We start from the raw sequence: 20,166 nt of genomic DNA, 5'->3' as shown, positions 1-20,166 counted from the left end.
CCAGCTCTGATTCTCCAAGTGGGTGGTAGCCATATGTTTTTCTACGAGAAAATAAAAGGTTACCACCCACATGGAGAAACAGTGAGTTTACGTATAATCTTCTAGGAGCCATATCTTTTAAATAAGTGGACAAATTTGGATCTCCAACCATCTCAAAAGACCATCTGAAGCTGCGTCAGAATAGGACCAAAATGTGCCTGCCGCGACTGTTGCGGCTTCCGACAGTCGCGACTTCCCGCTCCGGAGTAGGCCCAAATGAATGGTCCTAGTCTGGAGGGTGCTGTCGCAGGCCACGGCAATCCACCTGAAGAAAGGGCAGCTTGCTTCTTTTTTCCGTGAGCAGGAACAAACCGCTCATGGAAAAAAGGACGCTAGTGGGCTACATAGACCTCTATTGTGAGGGGGTGGATTTCGAGGTGGATTCAGCGTCCAAATCCTCCCTCTCTTGCCCTGTGCGAATGAGCCCTTAAACCATAATGACCAGCCTGTTTTGTCTCTCAATCACAAACCCATTCTTGTCTTATTCCATCATTGTATATCAAGAGTTCTAACTTTCTAAATGAAACTATAATACAACTATATATGGGGGAATGTTTTGTCAATGTTGTTTGCGGGACAAGTCGTAGTATTTGATGGCACCATTTCTGGACACAAATGTCTCGTTAACTTTAAAAAAACAAAACACTTTAGCAATTCTACCACAGTCTTTTTTATAGTTTAAATTTTGTGGCATTTCATGTGTGTCCTAACTTAAATAATAAACTTATACTCTGTTATAAATTATTAAACTGACACTATATACTATATATATATCTGTTTAAGTTTATCTTATATATTTTTTGTTTTGCATCACCTCTTACCAAGAACATAACTTTTTTATTTTTCAATTAAAGAAGACCTTTCACCATCTGGGGCACATGTGGTTTGATATACCGCTAGAAAGCCGACAGTGGTGAGGAACACCAACCCCAGTACGGTACCGGCACCAATATCTCTTCACTGGCGGCACAGAACGGGAAAGCCGGCAGTGCGCTGAACTCAGCGCACTGTTGGCTTTCTAGTGGTGTATTAAACCGCATGTGCCCCAGATGGTGAAAGGTCCTCTTTAATGGAATTTTATGTAGCCTTTTTTTGCATGAAGCCATAATTTTTTTTATTGGTGCTCTTTTGGGGAACATGAGACTTTTCATCGCTTCTATAACTGTAGTTTGGTGGCAGACAGAAGAAAAAAAGGAATTAATGCATTTTTTAAAAAAAAAATTTAAGTGCATTATTACTTAATAAGCATTATAATTAGAGATGAGCGAACACTAAAATGTTCGAGGTTCGAAATTCGATTCGAACAGCCGCTCACTGTTCGAGTGTTCGAATGGGTTTCGAACCCCATTATAGTCTATGGGGAACATAAACTCGTTAAGGGGGAAACCCAAATTCGTGTCTGGAGGGTCACCAAGTCCACTATGACACCCCAGGAAATGATACCAACACCCTGGAATGACACTGGGACAGCAGGGGAAGCATGTCTGGGGGCATAAAAGTCACTTTATTTCATGGAAATCCCTGTCAGTTTGCGATTTTCGCAAGCTAACTTTTCCCCATAGAAATGCATTGGCCAGTGCTGATTGGCCAGAGTACGGAACTCGACCAATCAGCGCTGGCTCTGCTGGAGGAGGCGGAGTCTAAGATCGCTCCACACCAGTCTCCATTCAGGTCCGACCTTAGACTCCGCCTCCTCCAGCAGAGCCAGCGCTGATTGGCCGAAGGCTGGCCAATGCATTCCTATGCGAATGCAGAGACTTAGCAGTGCTGAGTCAGTTTTGCTCAACTACACATCTGATGCACACTCGGCACTGCTACATCAGATGTAGCAATCTGATGTAGCAGAGCCGAGGGTGCACTAGAACCCCTGTGCAAACTCAGTTCACGCTAATAGAATGCATTGGCCAGCGCTGATTGGCCAATGCATTCTATTAGCCCGATGAAGTAGAGCTGAATGTGTGTGCTAAGCACACACATTCAGCACTGCTTCATCACGCCAATACAATGCATTAGCCAGTGCTGATTGGCCAGAGTACGGAATTCGGCCAATCAGCGCTGGCTCTGCTGGAGGAGGCGGAGTCTAAGGTCGGACCTGAATGGAGACTGGTGTGGAGCGATCTTAGACTCCGCCTCCTCCAGCAGAGCCAGCGCTGATTGGCCGAATTCCGTACTCTGGCCAATCAGCGCTGGCCAATGCATTCTATTAGCCCGATGAAGTAGAGCTGAATGTGTGTGCTAAGCACACACATTCAGCACTGCTTCATCACGCCAATACAATGCATTAGCCAGTGCTGATTGGCCAGAGTACGGAATTCGGCCAATCAGCGCTGGCTCTGCTGGAGGAGGCGGAGTCTAAGGTCGGACCTGAATGGAGACTGGTGTGGAGCGATCTTAGACTCCGCCTCCTCCAGCAGAGCCAGCGCTGATTGGCCGAATTCCGTACTCTGGCCAATCAGCGCTGGCCAATGCATTCTATTAGCCCGATGAAGTAGAGCTGAATGTGTGTGCTTAGCACACACATTCAGCTCTACTTCATCGGGCTAATAGAATGCATTGGCCAATCAGCGCTGGCCAATGCATTCTATTAGCTTGATGAAGCAGAGTGTGCACAAGGGTTCAAGCGCACCCTCGGCTCTGATGTAGCAGAGCCGAGGGTGCACAAGGGTTCAAGTGCACCCTCGGCTCTCCTACATCAGAGCCGAGGGTGCGCTTGAACCCTTGTGCAGCCTCGGCTCTGCTACATCAGAGCCGAGGGTGCGCTTGAACCCTTGTGCACACTCTGCTTCATCAAGCTAATAGAATGCATTGGCCAGCACTGATTGGCCAGAGTACGGAATTCGGCCAATCAGCGCTGGCCAATGCATCCCTATGGGAAAAAGTTTATCTCACAAAAATCACAATTACACACCCGATAGAGCCCCAAAAAGTTATTTTTAATAACATTCCCCCCTAAATAAAGGTTATCCCTAGCTATCCCTGCCTGTACAGCTATCCCTGTCTCATAGTCACAAAGTTCACATTCTCATATGACCCGGATTTGAAATCCACTATTCGTCTAAAATGGAGGTCACCTGATTTCGGCAGCCAATGACTTTTTCCAATTTTTTTCAATGCCCCCGGTGTCGTAGTTCCTGTCCCACCTCCCCTGCGCTGTTATTGGTGCAAAAAAGGCGCCAGGGAAGGTGGGAGGGGAATCGAATTTTGGCGCACTTTACCACGCGGTGTTCGATTCGATTCGAACATGGCGAACACCCTGATATCCGATCGAACATGTGTTCGATAGAACACTGTTCGCTCATCTCTAATTATAATGCATTCAGTAATATTTCTAATGAATTTTCACAAATTGCATTTTGTGTTACTCGGTATCAAATCCTTTACTATACTTCACAAAATGAATATCTGCATCACCACTGCAAAGTTTGTTTGTTTTTTATGTTACTTTTTGAGTAGAATGACTGCTGATAGTATGAAAGTATCTTACATTCATCTAATGTCCATGTATATATTTTGTTACTGGCATTTCCCATTACTGATAAGGTTCTGCTATTTTAAGTATCATTCATATACCGTCATCTCTAAGATTATTGCGCTTATTCTTCTAAGACGTATTCTCTGCAGATCTAAAATAAAGTTAAAAAGTTGTATTGGTAATATTGTTGGAATGCAAAACCGAAAGCAGCACTGTGTATACTGACAGTGAGCCATGTCCGCCGGTGCCAAGACCTGAGGCTCAAGCATGCCAGCAGAACATATGCTTCTAGAAATGAGAAGACATAAGTGAGTGACCTTTGCCTGGCACCAGATGTGCCAGATTCCCAGCGGATGGATGTAGGGCATGACTAGTACAAGGTTGGCCAACTCTGCCTAAGCAAGACTCAGTCACAGTCATGGTTAAGGAATGATAGGGCAGATGCCATGTTTACGTTTTTTTATTTGCTAGTACGTAAACTTTAGTGTGTTTGGCTGGTTCTGAAGTGCAGCCCATCCAAGCTGTTTCTTTGATGCAAGACTGCCTTCTGGAAATGAACCCCACGGGTGTTGTTTGAAGATGATATCACAAAGCTGAACTGCTGCAGGATGTGGAGAAGGATGTCGCTGTGCTGGGCAAATGAACCCTAGACTATGACAGTCATCAGTGCTGCAAGATAACAAGTGCCATGTAGCATCAGTGTCATTAGACTGTGCGGTACGTCTGCCATTTCTAGCCCAGCTCGGGTATTTTAGACTAGTGAATGAAAATAATGAAGTGTGTTTAAACATACCTGGTAATGAGGAAAGAGACATGTGCCACCGCGAAATGTCATCTCCCTTTCCTCAGTCACTCCGTGTGACCTTTATCAATTGTTTCATAAGTACACCGATAGTGTAAAAATAGAATGGCAGATTTTGACATCTTTTTTTCTATTTGTTGAGATTTAATTATTTTCTATTCCGAGTACCTCATGACACCAGCTTCACTCATCTACTCTCCCTTCCCCCAGAACTCAATTCATGCCATGTACAGAGAATGCTGTAATCCTACCCAGAGCTGACAGTAGTGCGTTGTTCTTGTGAATTATCATCATGGGCCCATTCAGGCAAAACTAGATAAAAAAAAATTACCCATGGGAGATATAGGTGTTCTTCATGAACACAGCTGCTCTGCCTGTCCCAAAATAATCTACACTGTCTTTCAGATAACCTTATTCTACTGTGTGCGTGCAACAGCAAGAGTTGTATTCATCACCAGTACATATTGACATTGGTTTTACTGTGCAGATGTCTGTATTTTAAGTATAGTCACAGTATAAAGGGAATCCTAGAGAAGATATGCCTGTATATTACAGAACTGCATTTCTTAATATACAATACAATAATTATCGGAAAGACTCCCTTTATTAGTGGCCCATTCTTTATCTATATGAATCAGCTTGTATTCTGCAGGTTGCAGAGTGGACAGTCTGTCAGTGCTGCTGGACGAGGCAAGAATTTGATTTCCCCTCAGCTTTCATGTACTGTTACCTAAATCACTCCCTGCTAGGATTGGGCGATTATGGCCCCGAATCACAACCATTATTAATTGAACATTTTACCTCGATTAAGCTATTGTCCAGGCCCCACTTTGGCCACGGCGAAAACACATTGACAAAAAGCACCGCTTATTACATTACCTGCAAAGTGAATAGAGTTGTATTTGACTACTCAGCAGCAGGACTAGGGTATTTCAGGTATGCCATTTAGGCTGGGGCCTGATGTGTAAATTTTGGTGTAAATGTCGATGAAAAAAATGCGGTCTTTTACAGTCACTTTATGGTGGATGGGATTTAGCGAATCCTATCCAAACTTTTGGAAAAATATTCACAGTGGAAACATAACGATTTCCAAAGTCGTTGCGGTTTTGGAAAACACGGCATTTCAATTATACCTATGGAAACACCAGTGGTTTTTGAATAGACATAATCGAAGCAGGAAGTCCGCAGTGAAAACCTATGCAGACTTTCTGTGAAAACTACTGCGGGAAAAACTGTGATGCATTGCTGCCACGGTTTTGTCCCGCAGCTCTTTTCTGCTGCAGCCCGCTACGTCGTGCCTTAGCCTTAAAGCGATTCCTACACCAAGAGCAATTTACACAACTACAGGAGTTCACTTTCACTTTTGTGCCCTGTTGTGAATGGATCGCACCGTTCATTTATTTCAATGAGAGTGTTGGAGATAGTTGAGTGTTGTACGTCACCATTTGGATCAGTAAGGGGAGGGAGAGTCTGAGCAGTCAGACCACCACGGATCTGTAAGTTATTGTGGGGAAACCCCATTAACTAAACTGGAAATAATCTGTGCTGGGGAAACCTCTTTGGTAGTTTTTACGTGATAAAAGAACAGTATAGCACACTCCTCTCAGGTCTGGTTCACATCTGTGTTCGGCCATTCTGTTCCCCTCTCTGCATGAAAAATGTGGAGAGAAAAGCGCTGCAATCAGTACTTTTCTCTTCGCATTTTTCGTCTGGAAACCACACGGACCCCATTATAGTCTATGGGGTCCATGGGTTTCCTAAGCTAAATAATTTTTTATGTGGATTAGGTTTCCGTTTGGGGGGCCCCCAATCAAACTTTCCTAGCAGAAACCCATCTGTAGATGTGAACTTGGCCTTACTGCTACATCTAGTCCTCTTTATTTATTTTCATGAGTAGGGTTGAGCGATCGGGATCCGAAAAGATCGGATTCCGATCGGCAATCGAGTAAATTTCACGATCGCGATCAGAATTCCGATCCCAATCTTTTTAGGCAGGATCGAGGTTGGAGTTTATTTCCCACAAAGCTTTGCTGGCCAAGCATTGTGGGAAAAGCTAACAATTTTAGCAACTAGAGATGAGCGAGTACTATTCGAAACTGCCGTTTTGAATAGCACGCTCCCATAGGAATGAATGGATGCAGCCGGCACACAGCCTGTGTCGGCGTCCAGCCGCTTAACCCTCTGCGCATCGGCTGCGTCCATTAATTCCTCCAGCATAGCAGGGAGGAAACAGAAGAGTAGATAGTATCTACTCTTCTGTTTCCTCCTGCTTTGCCATATACTGGACTCTGCTACATCTGCATTACTATACATTGACTTGTCTATCTACTCTTCTGCTTCGTCCCTGCTTTACCGTATATTCATCAGCTCTGCTACAACTGAGATCTACATCTGAGATGTAGCCGGCACACAGCTTGAGTGTAGATCTCAGATGTAGCAGAGCTGATGAGCATATGGTAAAGCAGGGACGAAGCAGAAGAGTAGATAGACAAGTCAATGTACAGTAATGCAGATGTAGCAGAGTCGAGGACACGGCACAGCAGAGAGGAAACAGAATAGTCCACTTGCACAGATCCGCTGCTGCTTTCGCTTCCTGTTCTTCTCGGTCCGTGCGCGCCCCTAGCTCCCAGGTTAGTGTTACAGACCTAGGAAGAAGGTGGGGCTTGTGGCTTAGAGAGTGGGTGGGTACTGGGAGGGGAGACGTGGGTGATGCACTCACATCTCCTCGCCCTGTACCTGCCCACACTCTCCTAAGCCACGACAAGCCCCGCCTACTCCCAGCATCAGCAACACTAGCCTGGGAGGCGGGGGCACATATGGTGCTCTGCAGACATGCAAAGTAGAAATTAGAGGAGCGAGAGCAGCGTGGAGCAGCAGGGGAACCGCTTCTGTGCAGGTAAGTGGACAGCAGGGAGATGTTTTAATCACTACACAGCGTGGAGTCTAAAAATTAAAGCGTTCAATTTTTGATTAACACACTGTATAGTGAATAGGATCATTTTTAAAATCTGATCTTCGAATATTAAAATTATCCTATTGACTTGCATTGGGATCGGAATTGGGATCGGGTTCAAATGGAAAATGATTGGAAATAGGATTTTAAAAACGATCCTGAAATCTCAAGATCTGCTCAACCCTAATTATGAGCTTATTTGTTATGCAAATGTCTTCAGTTTTATCCGACAGCTGAACTTTCTCTTCTTCTGCACTTGAGTTCTTTCTGAGATCTTATCTAGATTGCTTTTATATTTACAATATGTAGGTGCAGTGTGCAGACCCAGAAGAAATGTGAGCAGGGTTTGTTCAGGATAGGTTTTTGGCTTTTATACTATAGTGTTTGGATTTAATCACATTATATAGTCTTATTTCCATGACAGATAATTCTTCCTCTATGGTGTTTGATAAAAATGATAAGGTATATGTTGTCCAGTGATTCAGTATTGGCTCCATGGAGGTATGGAGATTAACTGTTAGTAACCATGTATAGTAAAGGCATTCATACAAATTAACGCAATGATGGCCAAAACCAGTCAATTTTGTCAGGAATGGCTGAAGATTTTATGTGCACAGGGTTGTACATTGGTGACTGGTAGCAGCTTAGGCCTGGTTCACATCTGCGTTCCGCAATCCGTTCTGGGAGTCTGCATGGGGACCCCCCCGAACGGAATACCGAACACAGTGGCAAGCTGTGAACTTATGAAAGCACACAGACCCCATAGACTATAATGAGCTCCGTGTGCTTTCCACGCATGTTCCGTGCGGACAGAAAAGTACTTTGTGATCTATTTGATGGCACTTAGCAGCACTGTAAGTGACCGCCTGCTTCACCCCAAGTGTGAGAAGGAGCGCTATCGCAAGTCCTTCCTTCCAACCGCGATCAGGCTGTATAATCTACATCAGACCAAGCGAAGATCACTCCGTACAGAAAACTGAATGAATATGACTATGAAGTCTTCCTTCTTTCTTCTTCTGTTCCTTAGCTGCTATGGACTCCTAGTATATCTTCTCTTCTCAGCTTATGTGTGTCTACGTCTGTAATATATTACTGTGTATTATCCTGTATCTGTATTACTATGCTGCTGTAACATACTGAAATTTCCCCACTGTGGAACTATTAAAGGATTATCTTATTTTCCTGTCTGCATGATTCGTGTGGACACCACGCAAAAAGCACACGGACCCCTAGTCTATGGGGTCCGTGTGCTTTCACTGCTCACTGCTTGTCAATGCGTTCGGTATTCCGTTTGGGTGTTCCCCATGTGGATTCCCCGAACGGATTACCGAATGCAGATGTGAACCAGGCCTTACTCTCCTTTTCTTTGTGACATCACACGCATGCTTGGACAAGCCATGTATGCATGTGTATAGAAGAGTCAGGAGAAATAACATGGCTGATTGAGCATTTGGCCCACATATATTGTAGGTGTATAGGCACTTAAATGAATTCACTTATACTGACAATTTGGTATTTTTATAATGTAAGTACCAGATGACAGTACATTTACCTTATGAATACTGTACATCTATCACTGCCATTGTGAACAAAACCTCCTGCAAGCATGCAATGAATCAGTAGAAATCAATCATAGTGGACAACCAGAACTCTCATTGCTTACTATACCATAGCATATTATACTGAGTGTCTGTTTTATAGTGTATAACAGATTATAATAATAATACACATTACATAGAAAGCAGTGCTTGTCATATGCTGTAATTCTTATTATGGAAGTGTATAAAACATGTTCCAAACCCATAGTCTATGTGCAGTATGTCTGAGGTACAAGCGTCTGCATCCTTGCTTAGGTGCAATGCTCTGTAGACTGTGAATCTGCTGCAGGACACATCTGCGACTATCAGCTCAGTGTTTAGGAGGTGGGTACAGTTTATCCTGAGAATTATGTGACAGCTTTGAACTTCTCTGAGTGTCAGAAGGAAAAAGGAGGAGGGGGCACTGTATTAATTTATTAGATCTCTCCCGGGAAATGCGCAACAGTGGAGGAGAAACCCCAGCACCCTATAAATATTTATAATGCACATGAAAATTTTAAAGCACTGCAGTAATAATCTTGTGTAGGGCTATTTGGAACAACATGCTGGGTGCCTTTTTGGTCTGCATATATGTATGAAGGCTATGGTTATTTCTGACACTCGAAGATCGATAGTGGATATACAATGTTATATACATATTTGTCTTTATCGTGCAAGGCTGCAAAAATGCTAAGGCCTCGCTGTTTCCTTACAGCTTGTTAATGACAATAACATTACTGCAAAGACGCTCAGTAGTCTATTCACATACAGTTTTCTTTTCCATCGCTCCTTGGTTTAGTCCCATTAAAATTTCCCTGCAATGACAGTAACATCTTTATGCAACACTCTGCCTTATGTTGCAGATGCAAACTGAACTCCACATCATAGTGTATATGTATTAATGCTAATAAATAGAAATGAATAGATAGAGCATTAGAATGAAAACAAGAAAAAGATGTTACCCATAGCAAACAGGAAACTGCCTATGGTTGAGAACCCTATAGTTGGGTTTTCTCGCACATTTTGCAGTAGTCTCGTGAGCCAAAGACTATACTGGCTTTCTTAGGAGTGGTAGGAAGGAAGTACTTATACTTCTCCCTTCTTCTAAATCTATTATTGGCTTTGGTTAAAAAAAAATGCAGTAAAATCTTCAAGAAGAATGTAGATTTTCCGCAACTTGTTGCCTCAAACTTTATCTGCACTAGAAAATGGTAGATGAAATCTGGTTGTTGAAATGAACAGCTTGAATTCCTCTTTATTCATTTTAACTCCTTCTCATTCAACATGGTATTATTACATTAATAATAGTGTGATAATGTAATAGTGCGTCACAGTTTTATATCTGCTACTTAACTTCTTGGGATTAGCTGCAGGAGTCAGAAAATTCTCTGACAGTTTAACCCCTCATGACATCTGGGTGGTTAACTGGCAAGAGCGCCACCTCCTATGCTTATGCCCCGTGCAGTGAGATTATGTGGGTCCAAAGGATTGCCATGGCAGCCAGGAGACCAATCAATGACCCCCCCGGCTGCATTCCTTTTTACACATAGGTAGCCTGTGTACAATGTACTGCAATATACTGTATATTGTACAGGTGGTCAAGCAACCCCAGGTTTCAGTTCCCTTGTGGGACAGGAAAAAAAAATAAAAAGTAAAGTTAAAAGTTTTTTTGCCTCCCCCCACAAATACAATAGCAATGAAAAGTGATCAAAAAGTTGTAAATACCAAAAAATGGCAGCAATAATAATGTCCATCAACAGTAAAGTAAAAAAAGTTATGGATATCAGAATACACTGCCCCTAAGCAAATTGTCTATTTTTGAAAAATTGCATTTTATTAAGTAAAAGCAGTAAAACATAATTAAACAAATATAAAGCTAAGGCCTCATATAGCGTCCAACAGCAAAAATCGGTGTGGGAAAAACCGCAGCGACAACGCATCTCGGTTATTCCCGCAGTGCTTTAGACAGAAAGTTCGCTGACTGGAGTTGAGAAGGAATTTTTTCCCCTGACATGGAGCAATTGGCATAAGCCTCACCTTCCTCTGAATCAACACTGTAAAGGACTGTAGGGTTATAGGTTGGACTTATTGGACCTGTATCTTCATTCAGTCTCATCTACTATGTATGTAACTGTGTAATTCTAGCTGGAAGGTGACTTGTGACAGTCTCTCCAGTTCTGCAATGTGAAATAAAGATGGGTTGTTGCTGAGGATAGTGTACGATTATTAAGTGGAGGTCATATATAGAAAAGAAGCAGATAAGAATAATGGCGTAGCTCATGCCAACCTGTCAGATTTCATTTATGCAATGTATAAGTGAAGGGTAGAACATGAAAGGAAGCATCTGGTCAGCTGCCATGAGCAGAGTTACTGTTTATCTGCACTAATTTCAATATATGGCCCCCAAAATGTTCAAAGGACAGTTGTCTCTAAGAATACTATTGGATCTGGAAGTGAAGATGTGATAATAACCTAGAGCTCAGCTATTTCCATCCTCCGTACAGACAGCAGCAGCTCTGCTCCTTGTACTTATGAAGCTGCATATTGCTGCTGGCCAAAGTGATGTTACTGGCATCTTTACAAGCATGAGGAGGTGGATAGAAGAAGCAGATGGGACCTGAATACTGAGTACTGTACATTTCTCTGAAACTGAAGGTGGAGATGGCAGCATTTAAATGGATCTGTACATGAAAAAATACTCTATAGAAAATGACCTTCATGATATGTCCTTAGTGTTATTCATGATAACTGGATTGGTACAAATGTTGCTATATATCCATGCAGCACGTATGTGTTAAGCTGGGACGTCATTGACAATACTGCATAGGGTAAGGTTGATTTACCTAAAACCAGGCTTCAAAAACTCTGCACATGGCTGTTGGCAGTGCACTCCGCAACTATTACATTCATAGAAAATCAAAAAAATTAGTAAATTCTGTAGTGCCATTTTTTTTGCTTTTGCCTCAATATGTCATTATCATTGTCCGGACATTATGTTAAACAGTACTCATACTGCCAGAATCCCTGAATAGCGACCAATATACAGTGTTTATTGGTCACATCTGATCATAGTGTTGTATGAACATATGCATCCACTCTTAACTTTGCTCTAATTTGGTTAAATGGTCACTAAGGCCCCATGCACATTCGTCCGTATGTTGGCCAGATTTCCAATCCCAAACCCAGTTAATTTTTGCTCTATAAGCATAGGCGTACTATGTATAATACAGACAGTAGAGCCGTGAGGAGCCAGGGACTCTTAGCATTATAGATGACTACAATGCAAAGAGTCCTGACTGGGTTTGAGCTGAGAAATCAAGTCAGTATAGAAGACTGTATTTTCCAGCCTGGATTTCCCTGTTTCCATGGGGCCCAAGTATTTGATAAATGTTTATCTGCTCCCCCTCCTTCTGATAAATTAAGTTCAAGAACTGCAGGTCATATGTCTCAAATTGTGCATGTCTATAGAAGTCTATGGAGAAGTGTTAAGACGTCTCCCAGGCATGTCCCATACTCTGGAACTTGCTACCATGACACATAAGACTGTCCTCTACAAATATAATAATAATAATAATAATAATAATAATAATAATAATAATAATAAGACAAGCTTGTCCAATGCTGATGTTAAATAGGAGCTTGTTCTAGCAACCTTACTTACATCAATACACATCAGCTCTTCTCTATCTACTTGAGAAAGGCTGTAATAACCCTTGAAAGGTTGTAATAGCACAAAAAAAGTTGTTTCTAAAAGCTGGTTATCTTGTGTTGCGAGGACAAATTTTTTACATTTTTATTTTTGTAGCAAGTCTTTATATGCAAACAGCTATGGATGATTGGAGTAACTTTATATTCTATCTATCTATCTATCTATCTATCTATCTCCTATCTACCTATCTATCTATCTATCTATCTATCTATCTCCTATCTATCTATCTATCTATCTATCTATCTATCTTCTATCTATCTATCTATCTATCTATCTATCTATCTATCTATCTCCTATCTATATATCTATCTCCTATTTATCTATCTATCTATCTATCTATCTATCTATCTATCTATCTATCTATCTATCTCCTATCTATCTATCTATCTCATAAGCCTTTCTCAAGTGCTTGAGGAGTGAGGAATGAGCTGAAACATTGTTGTATGGGGCCATAAAATATGCTCACTATTTTTCATTACAACTTTGGAGTGCTGCCTAATTTTTTACTGTATATACATTGGGACATTTCCGGCACCCGTTCTAAACTGGTGCTGTCTTTAATATTGAAGTATCTATCTATCTATCTATCTATCTATCTATCTATCTATCTATCTATCTCCTATCTATCTATCTATCTATCTATCTATCTATCTATCTACCTATCCATCATCTATCTATCTATCTATCTATCTATCTATCTATCTATCTTCTTTGGAAAATCCTTTACATTGAGCATGCTGCCATGATGGATGACTCTAGTCTTGTAAATCTTTCTTACTGCAAATGAGAGCTTTTTTCTTTTCAGTGATGCTGCATTCTTGTGAATAGAAGACCCCATTATGTGACATATGAGTCTTTCACTTTTACAGAGCTTTTACATAAAATATCTTCTTTTTATTTTGCAGAAATGGTCTCAATGTATAACACTTGTGAGGGGTTATGTTCATTTTCTCCATGGTATCTCTTCTTAGGTCTAATGCATAAAAATGTCAGCAGCATTCACATTTACTCATACAAATCCAAGTGTGTTCTTCATCTTTTTACGCAATGTGGCTTGCTCATAACCAGGCTTTAGCTCTCCGGCTTCTGGCTTATATAACTTTAAATAACAATAGGCTTAAGGATTCAGCCATATTTTTCCATTACCTTTCTGCTTATACTAAAATCGCAATGTTTATTTCAAATCGCCGCCACATTAGAATATCAATTGTGCAATGTTTCTTTAGAAAATCTGAAGATTAATGTAACAGAATAAACAGCAGGATAAATACTGCTGCTATAATAAAACAACATGGTTGTGGTGAATGAATAGCCCAAAAAATAGAGTTGGAGGGAAATCTCCTGTGGTTGTAAGTTGCCATGATAGGATCGCTAGGAAATTGTCTAGTTCTTTTCTGTTCACAGAGCACACACAGAGACCTGCTACATCAGTATGCAAACATTTGCTGAGCACAGGAGGAACACAAGAGACAGAAGGACAGGGAGCCAAACAAAGGCCGTGCCTATTCCTCCAGTGACTACAAAGTACCTGTCACACAGGCTGTCTGGCCATACATTTCCCTGTATTGATTCTTCATGACCCTAGCCATGGTACATCAATTCCTGTTTATTTCCTTTTCATATATCCCCATATCTCCTTATATTGGTGCATATAGCCACTTATGATCCTTGTGTCAATCAGTTAGTTGTTGGGGTTCTTTTTAGGTCAGATTGCAGTATTCATTTATCTCAGTACAAGTTATTACTATTTACATGGCAGGACAGTGATAACCTTTACACTCACATCAAACACATATTTTTCACTATTTTAACCTTCTTTTGACTATTATTTTTAGTTATAACTAGTGGAAAGATGAAGTTCTATTCCACCTATCGCTCAGCAGGTGTCCGATATTGAATTTTAAGCTCTTATTATATGGCTTTCCATGACAAGGGGATACTTTTTTTATTTTTCCATTTCCTCATTTCAAAATATATTACTTTTTTTTTGCTTCTCCTTCAACAGTACATATAAGAACTTTGTTTTACAGGATGAGTTGTATTTTAGGAAATAACATTATTAGGTGCATATAACGTTATGTTTTTATTAGGGTAAGTTCACACTGGGTTTTTTGGTCCGGAACCTGAGGCAGAGGCCACCTCAGGTTCCGGACCAAAATACGGGTAGCTGTGACTGGATACCGGTGCAGTGCTCCGGCATCCGGTTGCGCACTCAGCTCCGGATTAGGCCCAAATGAATGGGCCTAGTCATGAGGAGGGAGTGTCTTCAGGCGGATGTCGTGAGGCAAATCCGCCTGAAAGAATGAGCAGCTCGTTTCTTTTCCATTAGCCGGAACAAACAGCTCTAGAAAAAAAAGAACTGAGCCGTCTTTTTGGTCAGGATTTTGAGGTGGATACGGCCTCAATTCCTGACCAAAAAACCCAGTGTGAACTTACCCTTAGTGTTTTTGTGGGTAAAAATGCTTCCATTCTCTCATTTATATTTTAGTGTACTTCCCAGTTTGTGACCAGGTGTGGCTTGCCTCCAAAATGTCAGGTTGGCAGACAAACTTTCACAGGACGTGACTCTTGTTCCATTACGAGTGTTCCATGATAAAGAGACTTATTCATGAATATACAGTATTCTTTTGTGGAGTTTAACACAGGATCAGGAAGTTGCAGGTTGACCTCCTTCTTGGAGCCAAAGAAGCAAGAGTATACAGATGGTGATTGGCTGGGCATACTGTCTGATACTAATGGTATTGTTTTTTTGTACTTGAGCATATTCATTGGTAGGAGAATAAGTATGAAAAGTCATACTACAAAGGGAACCTGTCATGTTGAAAATACAGTCCATTTTGTTATTGCATTTTAGGGTCTGTGGACATTATCAGTGTATTTCCATGATTGTGCCTCCTGTGATCTAGCATAATGTATTACCTTTGCAAATGCTTCCAAATAACCTCCTAAAGGGCTGTTCACATGGCCTATGTTCATTGTCTGGCCACCATATTCTGTCTGCCGGGAATGCAGAGCACCAGCATTCCATTGTGGCTTTCCACTGCTGATTAGGCCCGGATGAATGTGCCTAATCAGTGGGGGGCTCGAGCCATGGACTTCGCGGCTAAGTCAGCTGCAGCATCCGTGGCAAGATCGAGCAGGATACTTAGTTTATCAATGTCCTGCTGTAATCTCTGCCACCCATTGAGAACCATGAGAGGCAGAATCTTGTGGAATCTGCTGCTAATTTGTGGGTGAAATCTGACTTGGGGTAGAATTCGCCCACAAATCAGTATCAAATTCCTATATGTTAATACTCCCTAACAGTTTTGAATGTCTCCTGGTTGGGCTTGGCACAAAGCACCTAACATTTAACCCCATGCAGGAGACATTCAATGAAACCACAGAAGGAGCAGTTAGTTAAACGTCCATAACTCCTTTCATCAGAGACACAATCAAGAATCTTTAACATAAGACCAAGATCATGCATGTAGGCCTAATAGAATCCGAGTTATCCATGAAGAAGGATTTTTCATTATCCTGCCCCTGAGACTTAAGATGACTCCAGGGGAGGTTGTACCATGGACCTTTGTATATTATTTCACTCTCCCCTATCAGAGAGCATGCTTGCCATTTAACCCCTTAGATACCGCAGTCAATGTTGACTGAATCACATAATTGCTTTTTACAGAAAAAAATAAAAATAGGCAATTGCTTTTCTTTGTTAATGAAAAAAATAAAACACAAATAATATTGCTACATCCATAACAACCCATAAAATAAAATGAGTATATTATTTATTCAACATAATTAAACACCATAAACATTAAAACTCAGTTTTTCAGTTTTATTTTTATATCACTTCCCAAAAGCAAAAATAATAAAAACTGATCAAAATGTACTGCTACATTTTATCAATAAAAACTAGAATGACGTCCAGCAAAAATAAACCCTCATATGGCTACATTGATCAAAGTAGAAAAATATTATGGATATTGTAGGGAATACAAGCAAATTAAAATTATTTCCAGCAAAAATGGTTTCATTGTGCAAAAATAGTAAAGAACAACACGAAAACTATATAAATTTGGTATTGTTATAATTATAGCATCAATAACTTATAATTATTATTGTTATTATTTTTATTCATTTAAATAGCACCATTAATTCCATGATGCTGTACATTTGACGGTTTACATACGGTACACAAAATATACAAACAGATATAATACTAACAATGACCGACTGGCACAGTGGGATAGAGGGCCCCGCCCGCGAGAGCTTACAGTGTATGGGGGAAGAGGGTAGAGACAGAAGGAGAGGGAGGAGACTGTACAGATGGTGATGTGGTGGCAGTAGTGTTATTGGAGGTTGTAGGCCTTCTTGAGTAGGTGAGTCTTCAGGGCCTTCTTGAAGCCTGTGATTGTGGGGGTCAGTCTTATGTGTCTTGGTAAGGAGTTCCAGAGTATGGGGGATGCACAGAAGAAATCTTGGATATGGTTGTGTGAGGAGTAAATGAGAGCAGAGCAGAGTAGGAGGTCATTGGAGGATCTGAGGTTATGTGTTCGCAGGTAGCAGGAGATTAGGTCAGAGATATATGGAGGGGACAGGTTGTGGATCGCTTTGCATGTCGGCATTAGCCAGTGAAGGATTGGCAGAGAGGAGCGGCCAATGAAGAAAGGGGGAAGAGGTGTATTAAGTGAGCTGCACAACTTAAGGTGGACTGGAGGGGGGCGAGAGTATTCTCTGGGAGGCCATGGAGAAGGGCGTTATAGTAGTCTAAGCAGGAGATTATGACAACATGGACTAGCATCTTTGCAGTTTCTGGATGAGGAAGGAGCTAATTTGATGGATGTTCTTGAGTTGGAGGTGGCAGGAGGTGTTGAGAGTTATTTATACAGTGCTAGGGCGTACCATAAAAAAACTGTAAAAAGACTGTACACCATACATTATATGTACCTACAAAATAACAGGATCTTGAAAAACTTGATATAAAATTTAAAAAGCAGTAAACATTGGGATGCATAGAGGGATAAAACTTTACTGGTTTAGATGAAAATGTGTTAGATCTCTAAGCGGAGTCTGTCAGGAGTAAATTGGTTATAAACTTATCATAGTACTTGGTAAAGCTCTTTTAATATTCTCCAAATATGGCTCTGCCATTCATCTTTTGGAAAAGTTTCATGTAATTTGCTATTTTATGTGAAAATAGGCCTCCAAAGCTGAATAATAGAGGTATATTTGGACATTGTAGAATCACTTCTACGAAGTGCTGTGATTAGCTTTATAACAAATTTATTGTTGACAGACTCTCTTTAACCCCATTCCTTCGCACCCTTTTTTTAATTTTGTTTTTTACTCTTTGCTTTTCAAAAGCTATAACTTTTTTATTTTTTAAAAAGATCATTTTTTAAAATGATCTGTTAGTGCTATTAATAGGTTAATAAGTAGAGATGAGCGAACAGTGTTCTATCGAACTCATGTTCGATCGGATATTAGGCTGTTCGGCATGTTCGAATCGAATCGAACACCGCGTGGTAAAGTGCGCCATTACTCGATTCCCCTCCCACCTTCCCTGGCGCCTTTTTTGCTCCAATAACAGCGCAGGGTAGGTGGGACAGGAACTACGACACCGGTGACGTTGAGAAAAGTAGGCAAAACCCATTGGCTGCCGAAAACATGTGACCTCTAATTTAAAAGAACAGCGCCGCCCAGGTTCGCGTCATTCTGAGCTTGCAATTCACCGAGGACGGAGGTTTCCGTCCAGCTAGCTAGGGCTTAGATTCTGGGTAGGCAGGGACAGGCTAGGATAGGAAGGAGAAGACAACCACAACAGCTCTTGTAAGAGCTAAATTCCAGGGAGAAGCTTGTCAGTGTAACGTGGCACTGACGGGCTCAATCGCCGCAACCCAGCTTTCTCAGGATCCTGAATGGAATACACTGTCAGTGTATTCCCGTATACCCGATATATACCCCCGATACCCGTTCCAACGGTGTGCCCCCCCACCTTCACCCCAGAAATACCCTGCAAGTCCCCTAGCAATAGAATTGGGGCTATATACACCCACTATTTTTGCTACTGCCATATAGTGCCATTGTCTGACTGGGAATTCAAAGAATATATTGGGGTTACGTGCACCCACAATTTTTACTACTGGTATACAGTGCCAGTTTCTGACTGGGAATTCAAAGAATATATTGGGGTTATAAATACCCTCATTTCTTGCTACTGGTATATAGTGCCATTGTCTGACTGGGAATTCAAAGAATATATTGGGGTTACGTGCACCCACAATTTTTACTACTGCCATATAGTGCCAGTTTCTGACTGGTAATTCAAAGAATATATTGGGGTTATAAATACCCTCATTTCTTGCTACTGGTATATAGTGCCATTGTCTGACTGGGAATTCAAAGAATATATTGGGGTTACGTGCACCCACAATTTTTACTACTGGTATACAGTGCCAGTTTCTGACTGGGAATTCAAAGAATATATTGGGGTTACAAATACCCTCATTTCTTGCTACTGCCATATAGTGCCAGTTTCTGACTGGTAATTCAAAGAATATATTGGGGTTACGTGCACCCACAATTTTTACTACTGGTATACAGTGCCATTGTCTGACTGGGAATTCAAAGAATATATTGGGGTTATAAATACCCTCATTTCTTGCTACTGCCATATAGTGCCAGTTTCTGACTGGGAATTCAAAGAATATATTGGGCTTACATATAACTTCAATTCCAGGGAGAAGCTTGTCAGTGTAACGTGGCACTGACGGGCTCAATCGCCGCAACCCAGCTTTCCCAGGATCCTGAATGGAACTCACTGACAGTGTATTCCCGTATACCCCATATATACACCCCAAATCCCCGTTCCAACGGTGTGCCCCCCCACCTTCACCTCAGAAATACCCTGCAAGTCCCCTAGCAATAGAATTGGGGCTATATACACCCACAATTTTTGCTACTGGTATATAGTGCCATTGTCTGACTGGGAATTCAAAGAATATATTGGGGTTACGTGCACCCACAATTTTTGCTACTGGTATATAGTGCCATTGTCTCACTGGGAATTCAAAGAATATATTGGGGTTACGTGCACCCACAATTTTTGTTACTGCTATACAGTGCCATTGTCTCACTGGGAATTCAAAGAATATATTGGGGTTACGTGCACCCACAATTTTTGCTACTGGTAGATAGTGCCATTGTCTCACTGGGAATTCAAAGAATATATGGGGGTTACGTGCACCCACAATTTTTGCTACTGCTATACAGTGCCATTGTCTCACTGGGAATTCAAAGAATATATTGGGGTTACGTGCACCCACAATTTTTGCTACTGGTAGATAGTGCCATTGTCTCACTGGGAATTCAAAGAATATATGGGGGTTATGTGCACCCACAATTTTTGCTACTGGTATATAGTGCCATTGTCTGACTGGGAATTCAAAGAATATATTGGGGTTATGTGCACCCACAATTTTTGCTACTGCTATATAGTGCCAGTTTCTGACTGGTAATTCAAAGAATATATTGGGGTTACGTGCACCCACAATTTTTGTTACTGGTATATAGTGCCAGTTTCTGATTGGGAATTCAAAGAATATATGGGGGTTACGTGCACCC

General features: G+C 41.3%; 1 protein-coding gene across 3 annotated transcripts in view; it reads left to right on the top strand.

Annotated features, from left to right (window-relative positions):
* Positions 1 to 20,166, top strand: part of ADGRB2 (adhesion G protein-coupled receptor B2) — a 390,112-nt gene that overhangs the window by 100,713 nt on the left and 269,233 nt on the right. The gene's annotated exons all lie outside the window — the stretch shown is intronic.

This window comes from Leptodactylus fuscus, chromosome 2 (genome assembly GCF_031893055.1).
Source record: "Leptodactylus fuscus isolate aLepFus1 chromosome 2, aLepFus1.hap2, whole genome shotgun sequence".
Taxonomy (NCBI): domain Eukaryota; kingdom Metazoa; phylum Chordata; class Amphibia; order Anura; family Leptodactylidae; genus Leptodactylus; species Leptodactylus fuscus.
The sequence above is the reverse complement of the archived record's forward strand: the minus strand, read 5'-3'. Positions and strand labels throughout refer to the sequence as shown.